The sequence below is a fragment of the Leptonychotes weddellii genome, chromosome 7, assembly GCF_054177405.1.
Source record: "Leptonychotes weddellii isolate Sample4059 chromosome 7, ASM5417740v2, whole genome shotgun sequence".
Lineage (NCBI taxonomy): Eukaryota > Metazoa > Chordata > Mammalia > Carnivora > Phocidae > Leptonychotes > Leptonychotes weddellii.
The window spans coordinates 108,835,894-108,849,812 of record NC_138375.1 but is presented as its reverse complement, the minus strand read 5'-3'; the positions used below and the strand labels follow the sequence as shown (position 1 = coordinate 108,849,812).

The window sequence follows — 13,919 nt, the reverse complement described above, 5'->3', positions numbered from 1 at the left end:
ACAAGGAAAACAAAGGAAAAGGGAATTTGTGACTGTGAATCACAGTCTCCACCAAAATCCACACTCATTCACCCAGACAGCTCCTCACTGGACACCACTTTGCAATGCTAGGCTCATGTCTTTTCAACCCTCTGCCCCCGTCAGGCCGGCTCAGCCCCACACAGTGCTCGGCTCGTCCTCTGCCGGATGCTTGCATCTCCCACTGGTGTGCGCAGAGCTAAGTCATAAACAATCACATCCCTGTAGGGAATGAAAGGGAAAGTGCCCAAGCAGAAAAGAATGCAGAAAAGTGGGGGTGGATTGAAACAGCTGGAGAAAGCACAGAGTGTTTACATTCTGCCGAGTGCCCAGATGAGGTGGGTTCCTCTGGGGTCTCTGAAAAATGGGTACTTGATTGAATGCCTGAATTCTACCCCAGACCTGGAGGTCTGAATTTGTCAGGTGCTCCTGTCTAGAAGCCTTGAACACTTTGGGCACGTAATCGTGACGTGGGTGTGGCTAGCCTTTCACACACCTTCTCTGCAGTGCCTGTCTGCAGGGGTACGGAGAGGAGGAGGTGATTTTCTGAGAAGATCAGAAGGAAGGTAAGGAATAATCCAGGTGGCTGGGAGGGCCATCAGAATACCAGCCTATCCTATCGCATTCTGCTAATCCTATATTTCAGCCTGACTTTCATACGAAAGTGTTGATAAAATCTCAGGTGCCCACCCAGTGAACAGACTTCCTGAGGCAGCTGAACGTCCAGGCTCCCCCAGAGGGTGAGTGTGCCAGCCAGACTCACTAAAGCCACACAGATTTTGGCTTCTGCCGAACCAAAAGGGCCACATCCAGCACTTTAGTAAATGAGAACATTCTGCCCCCTCCAGTCCTCACCAGCCTGGCAGTGCAGGGAGGAAGGTGCTGGGCAGCATGGTGCATGATTACTTTTACAGTCTCTAAACTAGGTGCTATTTTTACCTGCCTGCGCCATCAGCAAGCCCTTCCCCCAGAGCAGTCTGCAGCACGGTTTAAACCCAGCCAGAGGGGAGCTTCTGGGTGCCCTTGCAGGACAGCTGGTTCCAGTGGGATCTGCTTCAAACATCCTACTGCCTTAACTTTTCCCGAGTTTTTTTCCATCTCCGCATCATTGTTGTCCTTGCACTGGGACACGCGCACACACACACACACACACACACACACACACACACACACCCCCTCAGCTTTGCATATAAGCTGCTCTTTGTTCCCTAGAACAAATACTCAGATTCTCACCTGAAAAACTTGCAGGCTGAGGACGGTGCCTCTTCGTCCAAGGGGAAAGGGAATCAGCCGGGTGTCGTCCGCTCTCTGTCGTGGTCACTGTGCCGCCGCTGCTTCCCCAGCAGCCCCACACCGGCTCTCTGGACTTCTCGGTTGCTGCAGCTCTGTGTGGGGAGAGGGGACGGGCCGTGGCATGCACATCAGGTTGCTGGTCCGCCTCCAGACACCATGCCACAGAGCCGGCCACCAGTCCCGCGGGGCTGTGTGGGAAGCAGGGAGGCAGGCTGGGGGGCCAAGAATGTCAGCCTCTGGGTCTCTCGCTGGCCTTGTTGGTCAGCAGAGGGGACCTGCCTTTAGACAACAGCCCACGCGGACCCCACCCACAAGGACATGCACAAAGCTCTGCGTGCCCCCAGCTCTGACTCCAGCTGCAGGCCCAGGAATGCAGAGCTATTGGCCAGCCGGGAAGGAAGGCAGAGACAGCAGCAGCAACTGTCCTGGCTGTTATTTTAGCGTGGTTTGTGTTGGGGCAAATGGCTGAGCCGAATGGACTACTGGCCTGTCTGAGCAGAATCCTGTTTATTTGGAAGTCTCCGTCGCCAGGGAAACAGCAGGTCGTGGCTCAGAGACACTCCTCTGGAATCAGAAGGCTGCTGGATGAAAGAGTCCTTTTCTGTTCTGTCACCTGGCATCTCTACACAGGGTGTTGGTGTCTGTGTGTGGCAGAGTGTGTGTGTGTCTGTCTGTGCCATTCCTAGAGCCACGCCTTGCAAAGGGCATGTTGCAAAGCCACTCGAAGCAATGGCCATCCAGGCTAGGGCTGGAAGGGGCTGCAGAGCGAGCGTTTCTGTCATCCCTTACCCGTGGTCGAGCCTGTCACTGCTGAGCTAGGCAAACAAATCCTCAGGTGAGCCCAGCTCTAGGGGCGGGGATTTCGTTAAAGGACCTCGGGCATCATCTTTATGCCACTGGCCAGGACAGAGTGAGGAAGGGAGGAAGCCGCCTGGCTAGAAGGTAGGGAGTGAAGCTGGAAATTGGACTGAGAGGATATAGATCAGGAGGTATCTTTGAAGAGACTAAATGGAAACATGATTAATAGTTTCCTATAATGGATGAGAGTCCCTCCTCCTTAGGTAGGCATTTGAGCCTGGGAGGGGTGAGTGTGTGTGTGTGTGTCTAAGCCTACCCACCGATGATTCAGATAGACAGGTACAGGTGGACCTGTGAGAACTAGAAATAGGCTCTCTGTTCTCCACTTCCCCTTGGAAGGTGGAGGTGGAAGCCTGGTCTCCAAACGCAGCAGGTAGCTTCTGATGCATTCTGAAGGTAGCATCCACGGAGCCATATTTGTGCCTTCTGAGGGGATGAGTCTCAGAGAAGCTCATCCCCTGGGACAGAGACCTAGAAGCACACACATCACTTAAGTCTAGTAATGGGTGAGCCGCAGCTCTCCTGAAAGGGACTTGAAAAGTACAGAAAAAGTCGTTTTCACCAAATTTTATTACCTGGAACCTCCATGAACTGCCATGTACACTATTCAAAGGCACTCATAATTGGCTTTAAAACATAATAATCTTCCTGAGGATCTGAACATTGCCAAAGAACAAGTCAAAGGCAACGGACAGTTTTGAACAAACACGGACATCATTTGATTTACCTTTCAGCAGGATCCCTCTGGAATGAACTATAGAGGGTTAGGGTAGAAGCAGGAAAATCAACTAGGAGGATATTCCAATAACCCAGGAAAATGGTGCTGGTAGGATCACAGAGAGATAACAATGAGCAGCTGCTCATTAAGCATCCACAGGACACCAGATCCTCTACAGACCATGTAACAAAACCCGTCTCTTCCCTCAAAGCTCCTAGACTACTTTTAAACAATTTCTGCAGTGGTTACAACCCGTATGCAGGCCTCCTAGCACTGCAGAGGGTGGGTCTGGGAGAAGAAGAACATAACACTTTGCAGGACCCACAGAAACCCTAGGAGAAGCCTGGTAGGTTTATCCACAGAGGTGTGGCTGTGGCCAGAGTCGTCCACACCTAAAATGTTGTGGCTGATTCCGGAGGTGAGATTTTTCCTTCTGCATCCTAAGAGATTGACTCACAGTGGAGCCCTTGAGCAGTTGCTCGTAGAGAAAGTGGTTCTAAACCTCTTCTAAGAGGCGTAGCAGGGTGATAAAGGTAGATGTAGCATTGCTGTGCTTTTACTTATTCTGTACTCCGTGCCTCTGAAAATCAGACGTCCCTGGTTAATTTCACCAACATGACAGCAGAACCAGAGCATGACAGAATCAGCAGAATTCAAAATGCCCCCCAATAAATATTCTTCCTCTCCAGGCATAACCTACAAGCGATGGCTTCTTTTGCCTTGAATCTTGAGGCTGATAGTCAGTATTTGCTTTAAAAACTTCCCCTTTGTTCGTCCTGTTTACATAAATGATGTAGTTATTTGAAACACACCAGACACACTGCATTTTCTTTCTAATTTCATTTGACCTTGTTGGGACACGACAGATCCTAATCAGCTGACAGGAGAAATCAGATGCTGCATTATACTCTCTCCCCTAGCGAAGTATTTCCTTCTGTTTATGCCAAATCATGCAATTAAATGAAGGGCATGCTGGCCTCATGGTGAACCAACTGCCAGGATGTTGGGGGAGCGATTTGACAAACAGAGCAGAGAGAAATGCAGCAGACATTCACAGGAAATTGTATGAGTTGCCCGAGGAGACCCGAAAGCCACAAACATCATCAGAGCTGCAGGACAGAAACAGGGCCCAGTGGTTCTCAAGCAGGCGGTAGCCTGATCCCGTCATAATCCAAGAGCAGGAGCTCAGCCCATGGTCGCCTGTCTCTCCAGCGACTCCAGGAGCCCGTGCTTGGGAAGGACTCTAACCCACGTGGGCTTCCTCTGTCTGATATTGATCACCCATCACCTATTCTGTTTTATGTTTTCCTCGATCTCAGTTTTTCAATTTTTATTTTAAAATATTTTATCTTTACATAAAAGTAATGCTTCACACACATGACCAAAATGCATGACATACAGTAGGCTATAAAATGACCCTCACTAATCTCCTCTGAGGAGAAACTGGGGCGTTTTCCTGGAAACTCTGGGGGGAAATGGTTTCATCCATCTGAATGTGTATATGCTCAAAAACAATTTACTAGGTCCAGTGTCCTGCATTATTGTTTGGTTTTCCCTTAATAATAGATCTTTGCACATTTGTCTAGTCCATCCAAGCACCATTTTCCTGGGTTATTGGAATATCCTCCTAGTTGATTTTCCTGCTTCTACCCTAACCCTCTATAGTTCATTCCAGAGGGATCCTGCTGAAAGGTAAATCAAATCATGTCCGTGTTTGTTCAAAACTGTCCGTTGCCTTTGACTTGTTCTAAGAACAAAAGCTAAGCTAGCTCCCTCCACCTGCTTCCCTAATTCCACCAGCTATAAACTCCTTGCTCACTGTGTTCCAGTCATACTACTCATCTAGGCCAAACACAGTCCTGCCTCAGGACCTCTGCATCTGCTATTCCCTCTACCTAAAATGTACACATTTATTTTCTGCCCCTCTTTGCACAGCCAGCTATAGCTTATCATTCTTATCTCATTTCAGATTGCCTCTTCCCTGACCACTGGCTCTAAATCAGCCCCCATCACTGTCCTTCATATCCCCCTGCTTTCTTTTCCTTCATAGACCATACTGCCATCAGAACATTGTCATATTCTGTTATTTGCTTACTTGTTTCCTGTCTCCCCTACCACACACATTGGAATGTCAACTCCAAGAGGAAAGCAGGGATTTCATCTGTCTTTTCACCATTACATCCCTAGATGTATCTAGACCAGTGGTTCTCAAACATGGATGTGCATCAGAATCACCTGGAAGGTTTATTAAGACACAGATTGCTGGGCCCTGACTCCAAAGCTTCTAATTCAGGAGGTCTGGGGTGGACCTAGAAATCTGCACATCTAACAAGTACCCAGGTGATGGTGAAACTGCTGGTCCAGGGACCACACTTTGAGAAGCCCAGTCTAGACCATGCCTGGCATGCATCGGGTGTGGCATATATATTTAGTACATGAATATATGAGTCTACACACACACACACACACACACACACACAAACACAAGGGTCTGCCACCGTCTTTGTCATGGCAGTTTCATTTCCACTTGATCATTTATATTGAGGACCGTAAGCCTCCTCAAATTCTTTGTGACAGAAGGCCCCAAGTTTTGTCAGCTAAAATGATTTAGCTCCACTGATCTGTCAGCAGATGAATAAAAACGTCAAGTTTTCTAGGCCCAGGGAGAGCCCGTGAGAGTTACCTCTTGTTCTCTGCCTCAGTAAGCCGTCAAACCAAAAGGTGGTACCGCTCTCACTAGACATGTGACAAAGAACTCTCCCAGAAGTAATCGCTCAGGCCTCCCCTGTAATTGTTTAATAATTGTCCTCTTGGCTTGGATTCAGCCTCGTGCACTGGAACATACATGCATAGTCTACCTGGACCCCAGGTTATGAAATGTAGAGTTCAGTGGTTTTTTCTGTGAGTCACAAAACCCCTGAGAATATGACAAGATCTATAACCCTTTCCCCCCCAAAAATGAACAGACACACACACACACACACACACACACACACTTTTTTTTATATTCTTGCAAGTTACAAGATACCCCAAGTCCATCGTAACCCCAAATTTAAAACTCCTGATTTAATAACTGGCTATCTGTTTGGCAAAACAAACAAAAACAACCTGGATCCTCAGTTGAGTATTTAAACGTAAGAAGACAAACCTTAGAGGAAAACATTAGTTAAGTTCTATAAGATTTATAATCTTAGAATGGAGAATGCTTTTTGAAGCCTGACTTGAAACCCAGAAATGAAAACAGAATAGTGAGATCGATTCCATAAAATTGTAAATAATCCACACGGGAAAGAGGGCGTCAGAACTCCTCCTCGTGTAGTCTCTGTGGAGAAATCAAAGGATCCAGTCTTTTCCATCTGTATCCCTGCCCCTAAGATTGTCATGGCCGAGCTCTGCGGGAGAAGACCCGAGCTGATCAGAGCCCACGGGGGAGACCATATCCTTCAGGGAAGCCCTGTCACTGGGTTCATTATTTCATTAACCATGGTTTGGGTTTTGAAACAAGTATGAGATAGAATTCACATGCCATACAGTTCACCCATTTAAAGTAAACAGTCAAATGGTTTCAGTGTATTCACATGGTTGTGCAACCATCACCACTAATTTTAGAACATTTTTGTCATCCTGTAGAAGCAACCCCATACACAGTAGCAGTCACTCCCCATGCCCCCCTCCTGCCAGGCCTAGGCAACCACTCGTCTGCTTTCTGTCTGAAATGGTGTCATACAGTATGGACTTTTTTCCCTTAAAAAGCATAATGTCTTCAAGTTTCCTCGGTGTTATAGAGGAACTTCATTCCTAGTTCTTGCTGAGTAATATCTCATTGTCCAGAGATGCCACATCTTATGTACCCATTCTCCAGCCTGTGGCCGTGTGGCTTGTTTCACTGTTTGGGCCATGACAAATAATGCTGCTATGAACGTCTGTGTACAGATCTGTGTAGTTTTTGTGCGAACGTATAGTTTCATTTCTGTTGGGTCTAACGGTGCTTTTTCTCTTAAAGACTTAGCCAAAGAATTTTACTTATCCTATATGATTCTTTTGTCTTTAACTGTTTTCTGCAATAAACTTGAGAAGTGAGCAGGCTTGGACCCTGAGACCTCAGAGCTCTGCTAGCCCCAGTCTGGGCTCTGCGTAACCTCCGTGTAACGCGGGACCGGACTCAGTCTCACCGTGCCTCAGTTGTGAGAACGCTCTCGCTCTGACCCTCCCACGGGAACCTGGGAGGATTAATGAAATCGGTCAAGGAGGCTCTGCTCTTGAGAAGATGCTAACCCATATGAATAGGTCAGTGTGCATCAAGAAAACCACATACCCTCAGAGCAAGCGCCTCACGGGCCCCACAGGTGACGGCATCAGACGAGAGGCCAGGGGCTGGACGCTCGAGGCACAGGCAATACAAAAAGTACGTACCATTTTCTCAAGATTTTGGTTTCCTTCGAGATCAGAATTTGGTTGCTTTCCAAATCCTGCAAGCTACCCTCTGAAGGTAGAAATGTCAGGGCCATCTCCGTAATGATGGGCAGCCAGAAGGGCAAGCTTAGATTCTAAAGCCCACTTGCCAGCTCACGTTTCCTGAACGACTGCTCTCCCTTCATTTAATAGAAAAAATACCTCACTCTCTACAGAGCCCCAGAGGTATCTTGTTTGGGGAAATCCATGTGCCCCTGACTTTCGTTTTTGGCTTTGGGGTAGGTGAGTGTCTCCCCAGCCCTGGGTACAGTCTAATAAGGACCCTCCTATAAAGGCACTGGGAGCCCCACTGGCAGAGGATGGGTCCAAAATATCCAAGCTGACTCATGCCCTTTGGCCAGTCACCGGTGTTCCTTGGTCTTCAAAATCAGTCAGCTGGAAGCTCCCCTGATAAGCATGTCAGTGACAAGTTTAATAGGAAATGAGATGGGTTCCAACTCCCATGTCACCGCTTACTAGCTGTATGATATGGGACAAGCAGCTCAGTTCTCTGAGACTCAGTTTCCCCATATGTTAAATGGGGATAATGACAATACTTGTAGGATCATGGGGAGAGTTTCCTGAGATGATGCCCATGAGGGCAACACACAGTTTAAGCTCGATCTATGTCTGTTATAGTTATATCATATTACTTTTAAAATAAAAATATAGGATTTCAAGTTACCGAGCCATCCTCTCTCAGGTATTTGGGGATGCTGGATTTCTGTTGGTCACTTAATTGGGCACCTGCTAGGTATCAGACACCACAGAGAGAGCTAGAGATGAAATCTAATTCCCCCCAGGAATGTAAAATTCAAGCTGGGAGAGAAAGTAAGATACAGTAAGCCTTACTAGTGACTGTCATTGCTGTCCAGATTCAGGGTGGGAGACAGCAGAAAGCCTGGATGGGCCTGGGCAGGCCTCCGAGGGGAGGCAGCCCTGAGGCTGGCCCTTGAGAGACAAGATGGGTTCACATCAGTGGAGCAGAGGGAGACCCAAGTGGGCAGGGGTGGGTGAGGGGGAAGGGGAGATCCGTGTGCGCACAGGCAGGTTGGGGCCCTGGGTGGGTCTCGGCGTGGTGAGTTGTCCAGGGACTGAGCCAGAGGCAAGCCTTCTGGTGGCTTTTCCACGGTCTGGGGTCTCTAGGAATGAGATGCCATGGGGTCTTTTAGTCACTTCTAATAATTATCCTTATTATGAGACTTGCTGTCACTAATTTTGTGGACTATAAGAGAGAGGAGGAGGAGTTATGTTGGAGGAACTTGAACTCTTAATCCAGATCATCGCAAAAAGAGCAACACGGAGTGGCCCGCATTGACCATGGCCGCCCTGTATCCAGCCCCCTCTCCTAGGACTAGCACGCTGGTTATCTCTGGGGACCCAGCCCTTCATTGCGTTCAGTCCGTGTGGTTTTGGGTGGGGATGACTACACCCCCGTGGCAGGGATGGGCACGGTGCCCACACTGGTTCAGAGAGATGTGACTCTGAGACTCTAGACTCTTGGGAATGGGACGTGGCTGTTCTTCTAGGGTGGCTGGGCTAGGAGGGTGTCAGCCTGGAGCCTCTGGTCGCCATTTCACCACTGCCGTCGGCGAGTCTTCCTGGGATAGAATGACCCAGGGCTGCAGAGCCAAGAAGTGGAGTCAGGATGCCATCATCTGGGCACCTGGATCCCGCCATACCAGAGCCTTTTCGCTTACATGAGGAAACAAATTTCCTCGTTTTGGCCCAAGTCTCTTCAAACTGGTTTCCAGTCTACTGTCGCTAAAAGCATCCTGATTCATTGGAGTAGTTACCTTGCTCCCACCTACATTTTGTTGACTTCTTCTTAGCATAGATATTTGTGGTCCATAGTCAAGGGGGTTCTGTAACAGGTTAGTGTTAGGCATGTGCAAGTGATGGTGACTTCTGCACACATCCCCATACGGGCACAGGTACCTTCATGTGCTTGGGAGGGGAAACCAAGACTCTGCGAGATTTGTCTTCTTTGTCCTGTGACTCTGCCTACGAGCAATTCTCCCCAAACCCTCCATTTTATTCCTCTTGTTCTCAGCCAAAGAAACGAGGCTCTGTTAAGTATATTTTGCAGCGTTCTAAGAAGCCAGGATGAGGTGTGGAAGGCGTGAGGGGGGAGGAAGCTCTGCACATCCCGTATGTGTTTTTTCCCTTTTGCCCAATAATAAGGAATGAGCTGACGTCCTTTTATTTCCTATGTCATGCAGGGCTTTTTAAAACTAAGCATTAATTCTACTGTAATGGGATTTGTCTAATGATTTCTTGGAAAACATCTTCTTGGATCTCAGCAAAGATAATTCACTTGGTGGGAATCATTTCCTGCTTCCCCGCTAAGAACTAGACCTAGCCAGTTCTTTCTGGGAGCAAATTGGCCTTAAATGAGAGGAGAGAGGACAGGTATTTGAAGCTAGCCTCCTTCACGGAGACTGCAGCCTGCCACGGTCCCAGGTCAGGGCAGAGAAGAGGCAGAAGCAGGGCAGGGGAGAGCATTCGTGCCGGACAGGAGCATGAAGCCAAGCATAACATCTGCAGTACTGAGCCCCTCGGGGAAAGGAATGCACTCACCTCTTTGCTTTGGCTCTGAGGCACTTTCTTTCCGGGGTGGGGGTGGCGGGCGAGGCCTCAGCAGGCTACCAGTCCACACGGAGCTAGCCGGAGCTAGCAGGCAGGCCGCTGCGGGAGGGAGTTCCCATTCTCCATCAGAAGGGAGTGTCCTTCCCCAAAAGGAGGCGAGGCCCTCATTCCCCTGGAGTCAGGCTGTTGGTTCGACTGGCTCGCTCATCCTCTCTTTCCTGCTCCCTCTCCCATGTGAATGGAGCTCAAGGGAGTCCTAAGAGGAGGGCTGAGTGCAAAGCACGCACCACACCCGCCCTGATACAGGTTGTTTTCCCAGCCCCAAAAGCCCAAAGACGGAGGCAGCTGAGTATGCTGGGAGGCCACCCCCCCACCCCGGGCCTCCAGCAGTGCGGCTGATGCTGGTGTACCCACAGAAAGCCCAAGGACAAGCACTTGCGTATTTATTTCTCCCCTCTCGTGTGATCTTATTTTTGGACGGAACACAAAAGCTATTTGGAGGCTGGATAGCTGCCAGGTGAAAGGACCGGTATCTTATCCAAGTTGTCTCCATGCCTCTCGCTGAACTAGTCCCTGTTACCTTTCCCTGTATAAGGCGGAACTCTGGGGGCCTTGCTCTGGACCTGACTTTTCATATATCCCAGCAATTAGTCCCAATTACTAATTTTAGGTCAGCTAGTTCCGCACCCGCCCCCCCCTCCCATGAGGTTTCACAAAGGATACATATAATGAGCAATGCCATTACTTTTCTGACTGAGGCCGGTGGACCTGTCATACGGTCAACATAGATATGGCCGCCACATACACACTATCTTAGACATCAAGACCCTCTTCTCAGTACCGGCTGGGACCTTCAGGCCTGGGAGGCGGTCAGGAGCAAAGTGCAGGAACAGAGCCAGCCTGTAGCACGGAAGCGCCCTGATTCCCCGCTCCCCCAACCCTGCTGTTTCTGCTTCTAACTCCTAGGCTTATGGAACTTAAAACCTTTTAATGGCTTGGTTTTTCACCTCCGATTTTTCCTCTTCAGACATGAATGGAAAGTTCTGAAACACTCATGCCTGACAAATGCTGTATCATCATCTTCACCATCATCACTGTTAACTTATTAAGCTCTTGCTACATGCCATTCCTATGCCGAGCCCTCTCCCTGCGCTGGCTCATCTCTCCTGCTGGCAGCCCTCTGTGGAAGGGACTGTGGTTCCGATGGACAGCCCGAGAAGCAGGGGCTGGGAAAGGTGGGCTTGCCGAGGAGAGATCCAAGCCCTCCTCATCTGTCTGATTCCAGAGCAGGAGTGTTTGGCCCCTTTGCTTACTGTCTGCTGAGCTATAAATTACTGAGATTTCACTCTTGTTTTCATTTCCTAAGAGGAAAATAAAAAATCCTCACAGTTGATTCAGACGCATGACTTCACTCTTCAATTTCTTTCCTAAACCCAGTTCTTGAAGCAGAGAGAGAAAGAGGTTTTCATCTGTTTACAGTCCCAGACCCTGATTCTAGATACAGGAGGGAGAATCTCTAGCCTCCATTCTCCTGGGAGCCGGTCTCCTACGGCTAATTCACGGTGCGAACACATGCACACCAGACAGGACTGGGCCAGGCCTCCCCTGCCGGGCTCCCTAACTGCATCTAGGTGGAATTGGCCTTTCCTGTCCGGAAAAGGAGAGTGCCAGTGACAGAGTCCATCAGCTTGTCCAACACTGACCCCTTCGGGCCACTCTGCTGCATTACTCCCAGGATGGTGGTCAAAACTTCAGAAGGGGCAAGGATTATTTTTAGAGAATTGGCTTCCATTTTCTCAGTTTCTCTAGGCACCGTTTCCTCAAACTGATTTGCCTGAGAAAGTGTCTGTGTTGGTAATAATCCTTCCCCTACTGGAAAGCATACCCCTCACTCCACAAATCTTACTAAGGGGCAGTTGCTCCAAATATAAGTATCTCCAGGTCCACGTTCCCCAAACTGGAAACTTCCTTTACTAATTTAATTCAGCTTCCTTTCATGATTAATGAAGGCATTTTTTGGTATGTAACAAAACTCTCTTCCATTCCTTGATTTTAAAAGAAAGCACTGTGAAGGCAAATCCCATAGGGAATATTAGAAATAATAAGAGATTAAGAGGTATATTTAAAGAATGATGGCACAGCTTAATTTTTCATTCCCAATATTTACACTGTGCTGGAAGTTATTATCTTGAAGCCAAATGAACCCAATGATGAACATGTAACGTATCAACTTTAGAATGTAGGTATAGGTAACATTTTTCAGAATTGTTTCAGAAGGCACAGAACACAGATGGTTGAAGATCATTGTACCCTGAGCTAGCCATGGCTGACTGATAACAAACTGTTGTCCGTCCATCCAACAGAATTGAGCACCTACTGCATGTCAGGCATTGTTTCCAGCACTAGATGGAAACATCATGAGCAAAACCCGACATGTTACATGCCAGATTCTTACTTGTGGCTACCTCTGGGGAGCTGAGTGAGGCAACGTGCTTAATTTAATAATTACCCAAATAACCCTAAAATTCTACTTTGGTAAGTACTACTAAGGAGGGGCATTTGGTGAGTAGAGAATGTAGAATGGAGACTGACAAAAAATAATGAGGATGGGCCCATTTCATGAAGGAAATGGCAGGGAAGGTGGCCCTAGGGAAATGATGTCTGAACCAAGAACATAGATTCTCTATGAAAGGACTCTGAGGACCCAAGAAGAAGGGCCCTGGTAGTATGGCAGCATCAGAAGGAGGAGGATCAACCTCTATAGAGTAGGTTGTTTTGAGAAAGGGCCTTTTCCTTTACACAAGTACAACCCATGTTATAAATCCATGGTTCTCAACTGGGAGTGATTTATTTCCCAGGGGACATTTGGCAATTTCTGCCGACAGAGGTGGTTGCTGCAACCGGGGTGGCGCTAGTGGCTTCTAGAGGGTAGAGAGCAGGGTTGCTGCTAAACATTCTACAATATATAGGACAGCAGCCCCCACGACAAAATGTAGCCTCCAAAGTCAGTAGTGCTGAGGTTGAGAAATTCTGTTATAGATGAGGGCAGGGCAGGCCCGACACCCGTCTGCAGTGGATGTGGATTCATTTGTTCATTCATTCAACAAATACTTAGTGAGTGCTCGCTATGCTCGAGACCCTACTTGGGGTTTATCTGAGGCATACCCTTAACGAATATTGTCACCTCAAACGGCCAGCCTGGTTGTACTCCTGTGACCCAGCCTAAAATTGTCACCATCCAGATAGTGGCAAAATTGGTCTTACTGTCTGTAGAAAGAAGAGATAACAAGGTATGGACATTATCAGTAAGATGGTCACTGAGGCATTGTAACAGTGGAAACAACCCAAATATCCGTCAGTAGGGGAATGGTTACATAATTCTAGCACAGCCATATATTAGCGGTCCAATCAAAAGGAAAGAAAGAAAAGATGACACAGAAAATAACCATGAAGATATTATTAACGGGGAAAAAATTTTGGAATAGTGGGTAGGGTATGATTGATGTGATTTATGTTTTTAAATTGGTTTGTGCGTGTGTTTGCATGTGCATGCAAGGACTGGAGAAATTGTCACCAAATTCTAATAATGGCTATCTCTAGGAAGTGGAAAAATAACCCTGGAACGTGTTCAGTGAGAATAGCCCTCTACCTGATTTCCTCCTTTCACATCAGTTAGATTCTCTCCAGTTTATCATCTCCAATACCAGCAATATTCAACCAGTCACCAACTTGTGGAGATCCTTCAACTTCCAGGACAGTATCCATTCCTTATTGTTAAATCCAAAGCCCTTCCAAACTTGCTTCCAGCCAGTCTACTTAGGGCTCTTCTTGGGAGCTGCTGTCCTTTACCAGCCTTGTTCCCACCCCCACCTCCCTGGAGCTTCAGCCATAGTGGATTCCTGGGAATTCATCAGGCCATACTCTTTCAAGATAGGCTCACCTCTGTGCCTGAAGAACAGTCCTCCATTTTTTATACCTGTATTAGTCAGGA

General features: G+C 47.9%; 2 protein-coding genes across 16 annotated transcripts in view; one reads left to right on the top strand and one right to left on the bottom strand.

The window, feature by feature from the left end:
• Positions 1 to 1,403, bottom strand: part of FGF1 (fibroblast growth factor 1) — a 101,361-nt gene extending 99,958 nt beyond the window's left edge. For 4 of the 5 annotated variants that reach the window (XM_081826935.1, XM_081826934.1, XM_081826936.1 and 1 more), the window contains exon 1: positions 1,252 to 1,388. The gene's annotated coding sequence lies outside the window, so the exon portion shown is untranslated. Of the gene's footprint in view, positions 1 to 1,251 lie in introns of all 5 variants that reach the window. The other variant, XM_081826930.1, reaches the window with a different exon arrangement.
• Positions 1 to 13,919, top strand: part of LOC145722728 (uncharacterized) — a 98,468-nt gene that overhangs the window by 12,915 nt on the left and 71,634 nt on the right. The window contains exon 1 of one of the 11 annotated variants that reach the window (XR_014147214.1): positions 340 to 356. The exons of 9 other annotated variants lie outside the window; for them this stretch is intronic. The gene's annotated coding sequence lies outside the window, so the exon portion shown is untranslated. Of the gene's footprint in view, positions 1 to 339; positions 357 to 1,835; positions 9,491 to 13,919 lie in introns of those variants that run through there. One more of the 11 variants, XR_014147213.1, reaches the window with a different exon arrangement.